General features: G+C 42.8%; 1 pseudogene; it reads right to left on the bottom strand.

The window, feature by feature from the left end:
* Positions 1 to 4,819: 4,819 nt before the first annotated feature.
* LOC147707154 (sorting nexin-12 pseudogene) lies at positions 4,820 to 5,483 on the bottom strand (annotated as a pseudogene).
* Positions 5,484 to 7,255: the final 1,772 nt, after the last annotated feature.

The raw sequence follows: 7,255 nt of genomic DNA, 5'->3' as shown, positions 1-7,255 counted from the left end.
CTCAATCCTAGGACAGAAAACCAAACAGGAAATGCTACCTAACCACATCCACTCTCAGCTGGGTGCTACAAAAGTGTAGCCCTTAAGGAGCACATCCTCGTTTTTTTCTGTCCTTCGGGCAGAGACAGTGAGTGCTGGAATTGTTTTGGGACATCAACTTCTGTCATGTGGGGATTGTATGTCTCTCTGCTGAGCTTAGAGTTAACCTCCCTGCCACTGAGGGAGCTACACTAAATGTGGGATATGAAAAGGATCCCCAAGCACTAAGGATCGGCATCTGGGAGTGCTACTTGATGGTAGAGCTCTGGTCGGCTCTTTTTTCTGAAGGTGCGTTGCGCCCCTGCCCCAGATCTCCAAGGCATCATTATCTCCCTGGTCACCGACAAGCATGCAGTGATCCAGTTCATTTCTCCCATTTTCAGTGCATGCACTGAAGGGAAGTGTCCCTTGTTACAGCACATGTTCATTATTTGTATGTGAAAGCATAAGTTAGTGTTCTAGTGCTTTGGGTTGTTGACTACTTGTGGGGCATGTGTGTATAGCTTTCTCCCACTTTCGTATTTCTTCATCCAGAGGCAAGACATAGGCAGGTATCTGATTTCTGCTATTGTTCTGCTGGTATTTTATTCATTATGGGAAAGAATGTCATGAAGATGAGGCACCTTTCCTCTCCCCCTTTTGAATATTAGTCTGCTTCTCCTCCAAAGAAAAAGGCCAAATCCCCCCAGTTGAAAAAATGCTTAGGAGGTTGGTCATGGAGATTTTAGTTTTATTAAAGAAAGGCAAAGAGGATATAAGTAACCAGGCTTATCTGAAGAGCATTTATTCTGATTTATTGGACTCAGATTTTTCTGGTTGTACTTCACCTCCCCAACCAGAGCACAAGGCAAAATGTCTTTCTAAGGTCATGACCCAGACAGTCCTTCCCATATTAAGGATAACTTTGGATTTCCTAATATGGAAGTACCAGAAACTTATAAAGATGTACTCATGCAACACTTTAAGATACCTGTCAATATGGGGATGCTCATCCATCAGTATGTTCTGAATGTGGTCCTGAATGAGTTGAAGGACCCTGACAAGAAAATTGTTCTTTTCTTTATGCCCATGCTGTATCCGTGGGATGTGATGGAGGAGAAATTGCTTGACTCAGTCCATGCAGACTCAGTGGTGGCTAGTCTTGTTGGCTATTCCTCTATAACTGAAGACAACATCCCGAAGGATCCAGCTGATGAGCAAATATGTGGGGCTTTGAAGAAGGTGTATGTGAGTTCTCATCTGGCCCTTTATAGTGGTATCTATGGTGCTTACACTCCTCAGTCCTTGATGTCTGAATTTAAGCAACATTTCAAATCTATGCAGGAGAGTACACAGTGTCCAGAGTTGTTGGAAATATAGAAAAGCAAGGCAAACTCCTAACAGATATTTCCTTCAATGCTGTCTGGGTGGCTGCTTAGTCATGTGGGACTTCCGCGGCTGCTAGGCAGAACCTGTTCTTAAGGGATTGGAATACAGATCCATAAAAAAGGCTACAACTTTAAGAATGTCATTTAAGGGTGTTAATCTTTTTGGGTCAGTATTAGAATAGAAATTTAATAAAATATTTAGTGGGCAGGAATATTTCTTTCCCTTTCACAAGCAGAGTTCCCCAAATTTTCATACCATTATAAAATGAAGTCCTTCAGACAGTCTTCTAGGCGACAGCCGAATATGGAACAGGGAGGGAGATTCCAAGGCAGATCCACTACCAGCAAATTTCAAAGGAAGGGGAAACAGGATCTATAGAACACCAATCAGCACTCCTGACTGTCCCAGAGGGAAATGAGATGATAGTTCCAAGTACTAGGTTTGGGGCAGCATTCACTACTTCCATTTGGCATGGCAATCAATGATGTCGGACAGATGGGTTCTGAGAGTAATAAATAGAGTTTGATGGAGCAAGGTTTCATACGTAAGGAAATTTGCTCAGATTCAATCCCCTCGAAATAACAAGTAATAAATTATTAATCAACATGTTTTGTGATTGCTAATAATTGCACCACACAACATGTTTCCATCTAGAGGAACCTTTTCGTATGTGCTTTACTAACAAGTAAATTGAGTGTCTTAATATGGCTTCCGAATACGCAGGAACACTTTTGTGCATGCGTCTACTGCACCTACGTAGTATGACGTCTTTTACTTTTGGTGGGTAATCTTTGCAGGTGCTCAGTAGCACCAAAAATGGCTGATTTGAACCTCACATGCTAATGCATATGGCTATGCTTAAACTAAACGTTGTTTGTTTTGTTTAACTGTTAATACAATAGATACAATAAGTGGTATACAGTGCATTCATTTATTTTTTATATTCTAAAATGTTCTTCTTTTACTTTATTATTAGTTCATAATAGGGCCTGGAGGGTGACTGAATTCTTCATCTTGTCTGAACTCTGCACATGCATATTGAAGTCAATGATATTCCTGGGATTTTGACATTGAACGTCCGCCAAGAACTGTCTTACAAGCAATTCGCTAGAGAACTTTACTTTTTGACCCGAAGAGAGGAAGAAATTGAATAAATTTTGTATACATTTTATTGGTTCTAATGTGAAGGTGCTGGGAGGATTAAAGCATGGGAAAATAAATGTATGGGTGGGAGCTTAGAACAATTAAACCAAAGAAGATGACTTCACATTAGTAGGGTGTGATGACCTCTCCTCACCCCATTGACCAATCGAATGAAGGGAATACCCACATTTTTAAACATTGGGGGTGGTACGTACACCGAGAATAGTATAACTAAGGTAGGCTCAGATAATTAGATTGTCCGACTTGTCACAGACCTGTCACTGACCCAACATTGCTGAAGGAGATTGTGGATGTCCACAGAGCGAAGAGGGCTGGTCAAGCACTCTCAAAATAGGAATCAGGAGATGTCTGAAGGAGAAAAATTGATCTATCTAGAAGGGTACAAGGGTAGCACCAGGGAGGGGTGTAACGCTGGTGTTGCACTTCGAGGAGGTTACCTGTCCTGTCCTGCATTTGTCCTGAGCTGTTGGCTCCTGATTAGTCCGTAGCCCCTATCTTTCCAGCCCTTGGCCAGGGGTTGGTCCTAGCACAATTCTAGGTAAATATAAATATATGTGGTATGTCCTTATACCGTTTTCCTTTTCCACCCTTCCCAGGTACCAATGTCTAGAGATTTTACTAAGTCTTTAAAGATTTTTGCTTTGATTGTTTTTTTTATCCTTGAGAAGCTGGTGAATGACATGTATTGGTATTTGACTCACAGAATATTTCATAGATAAAAGCTTTAAAACTCTCCTGAGTCTGTGATCATTTTTTGAAATGAGGTAAATTGTTGTTTATGCCTATTATTCTAACAACCTGATCCATAGACCTGAGTAAATTAAGAATCGAGGTGAGAAGGAAATTGGTAATATGGTGTACAAGTATAAACCATCATAAGGTAAATTAATTTCTGATTGACAGCAAATAGATTACCGGCTTATCGTGTGTATGTTTATAGGCCCAGGTGAGTATGGTGTATTATGAGTAACCCAAGCTGGTAATCCCGCAGCTTCAGTATTTCTTGGTAGCAGAATGATGGTTAGGTTTTAGTTAAGATAGGTAGTTAGTTGTGTATTGGGATTATTGATTTATGTATTAACCAAAACCAGTTTGTATTGTTTCATGTTGTCTAGAAGCCCCCGGGAAGATTGAATAGCTGGTGGTAAGTGGAAGCCACACTGCAGTGAGGTTACTTGCCTTGATGAAGAAACTGTGGAAAGTTAGGTAAAACTTGAAACACTAGTTAGGGAATATTTTTGTATAAAAGTGAGAGTGACTGATAGGAAAGGGGTTCACTTGTGAAAATTTGGTCTTATACCACCTAGAAACGGTAATACTAAAGAAGTAACAGGTAATTTGATGCTTGAGTGAAGAGTAAGCAGAAGAAGTTTTAACCGTAGTGTGCAAAGGGTAAACGGAAAAGTTTTACTTGTACTAAAATAAATTAGCTTTTCTTTGGATTTAGTCAATCAGTAGCGAATGTTTTTACGTTGTTGATTAATGAAATGCGTAAAAAGAAATGGAGTTTTTTAATACTTTGCAAAAGAGGGGCCAGTTGCGTGTGCTGCACTGACGTCACCGTGAGCCGCACTGGGATTGGTAGAAACAGCGGGTTTGTAGCTTAGGTACAAATTGAAAAGGAGGGGTGAGTGAAGAGAGTGGTATTCACTTCACAAGAAAATTGCGCAATCATTGGTTAAAGAAAATAGTAAACCTAATGTTAATTGGTCCTCAGAGCAGAAAAAGCGCTGATATTGGAGAAGCTCCACCTGCCTCTTGCAACCTAACTGAGCCATACTTAGCCACATGCCCCACTAGCTCCCGCTATGACCCCGTATCCCCCCAGCAGATATACAACAGGTGTGTGAGCCACTAGCCTTTGGTGCATTACATGACCGGTGCAAGGTATAAGGCACCCCAATGTTGAAGTCTAGTGCAAGTGCCCCCCAGTAACTCCCAACAGTCAGGACCAGGGACTGTTAAAGCTAAGCACAGCATCCAATCAAGCCCTGGCTGCAACACACGATGCATTCCAGGATCTTTACTGGCGAGTCCCACAGCATACAGAATTGACGTTTGATTGCCTCACAGTGAGCTACAGTTTCTCATACCTTTTCCTTCATGAACGAGGAGCCCTACAGCTTTGACACTCTGCAATAACAACTGATTGATCCTGGACACAAATAGCAGCAGACACCAAGAATGCAAGACTGCAGACACTTCGATTCAGACCAGAGCTCTCCTGACTTATGTGTATCAGGGAAGAGACACCCCGATATAATACTGATGGCAAATTATAAAAACAAAAAGAAAAGCTGTAGACACTTAAAAAGTTGAAGGAATGAAAGCCTGCTCATGGTGGCCGAGACCTAGTGTAGAAATAAATATAATTTTTGCTGAGTAGGAGGTGGAGTACAGGAAGACTCGTGCCAGGCCACTGCCTACTGGCGCACTTTGCCAGGGGCGTAGTTCCAGTTGATGGTCTCGTCCTGCAGGAACATATGTAAGCAGTAGTCATTCTGTGCCAGCGGATGCCCTGCAATTTTGTTAATAAACTATTCTAAAGCTTGTCTTCTCTCTTCAATAAAGGCCTCCTTAAAAATGCTATCATCGCCTCAGAATGGAAGCTGTCTCTTTAATGCTTTTCCAGGTAGTGGCGGTACTACAATCTTGTTGTCCCTTTCCAGTTCATTCTTTAACCATTGAAAGTCACTGTAGCGTCTCCGCAAACAGGAATCTTTTGTTCTGAAGATGGGCAAGTTGGTCCGCATGCGCAGCTCGTAGCTGGTGTAACAGGCCCTGCCTATGCCCACGGTCTGCGGGCTGAAAAGGTCGATCTCCAGGAAATTCCTGGGCGGCCCATAGGCATCCGTTAGGTCCTGCGGCTCGGAGTTGAGGCGCCGGGTGTCGGCCACCGTCGCCTCCACCATGTCTAGCGCCGCGAACCCAGGCAGCAGGTAGAGAAGAGCATTAGAGAAAAATAAAAGCAATTAATTAGTTGTTGAAATTGAATTTTCAATGTTAGTGGATAGTGGAAAATATATGTGGAGCCTTGATCCAACTATAATAGGGTACCGTCCAGATAGAAGATTAATAGGTTTTGCCCACGAGAAGTACATTAGAGGGAAACCAATGACCATGTACGGAGAGAAAAGAAACATTTAAATGCAATATATTTTAAAAAGGATAAGCCCAATAAAACTAGAGAAGGAATTAATATTCCTCCTCCAAATACACCTGCATCATATATGATGATAGAAAGAGGTTATCACACTTGTGTCTGGTTAGAAAATTAGATAGAATACACAAAAGATGATGGAATAGCATTTCCTGAAAATGGAACATTTAATGGGAGACTTTTTGCACAATTTCTAACTCGCATGAGTGAATTAAAACCAATGCCTAGATTAACTCAATACAAAGCTTTAGAAGAATGGGAGACTGAGGCTTTTGATGAGACAGACCACGATGTGACAGGAACTTAAGTACATTTTATCCCAGATTTCCTTGTGAAACCCGAGATAAACAAATTAAACAATGGAGACAAGCCACGGTAGTGTTAGGATATTATCCTGTCCTGACCACAGAAGAAATTATAGGAACTATGGGGCCTATTAGGATGGCGAACGGACCAGCGTCCGACCGCCACCCCAGAAGAGGAGGGACCGTCCGCATGGGCAGCGGCGGTACCTCCGTGCGAATTAGGATGTGACCGCCACCCTGGCGGTCACATCCTGTATTTTTAACATTGCGGTGGGTGCTGCTTGAAGCAGCACATGCCGCAATGTAAAAAATTCATGTTTACCTTTGCATGCACGTAGCAGCAGGCACCGCGTGGTGCCTGCCGCTTCGTGCACAGAAAGGCAGGGGGGTACCATAGGTACCCCCCATGTGCACCCACCACCCCCCCTTCACCCCTGGGGGCCCGCAACGGGCCCCCAAAGAAAACACTGTATACCTTTCCACGGCGGAAATGCCGCCGTGGAAAGGCATAGTAGCGCCGCCATCCTAATATGGCTGGCGCTGTCTGATAGACACCGCAAGCCATGTTAGAGCTTTTCCGCCGCGGTCGGAAGGTGACTGCGGCGGAAAAGCGTTGGACGGAAAAAAGATGCCCCAGCCATCCTAATATGGCGGGGGGTCTTTACTCAGTCCGCAGCGGGTAATCCGCATCCTACGGGCCAGCGGTGGCTTCCGCCGTCCCAGAGGATGCGAATTATCCGCTATCATAATCGGCCCCTAAATGTACAGAAAAAACAAAACACTTAATGACTGGTAGTGGAGATTCTGAGGACGATTATTTTGAACATTTATTAAGGAAAAATCCTCCACCCTATCAAGAAGAATTGAATATAATTGCCCCTAGTGCCCCGCCTCTGAAAACACCCTTAGTGCCACAAATTTTACATGAGAATACAACGGAAAGGGTACTTCAAGAAAAAGAAGGGGAAGCAATAAATAAAAATAGAAGTGAGTTAATTCAGAAAATAACTCAGTTAAGTGCAAATCCTGAGGCCCTAACAATACCAGTAACTATAGGTCCTGTTGTTCCCTTATATGGAGATAAGTCAAACTGTTCTAAGACTCCTGTTCTGACCACACCAATAGTACAACTAAGAAAAGAAAATATAATAGTTGATGACCAACAAATGAGTGTGAGTCGATAATTCCTCTAATGGATTTGCCAAAAAGAGAGCCGACA

Source organism: Lissotriton vulgaris, chromosome 6 (genome assembly GCF_964263255.1).
Source record: "Lissotriton vulgaris chromosome 6, aLisVul1.2, whole genome shotgun sequence".
NCBI classification, from domain to species: Eukaryota; Metazoa; Chordata; class Amphibia; order Caudata; family Salamandridae; genus Lissotriton; species Lissotriton vulgaris.
The sequence above is the reverse complement of the archived record's forward strand: the minus strand, read 5'-3'. Positions and strand labels throughout refer to the sequence as shown.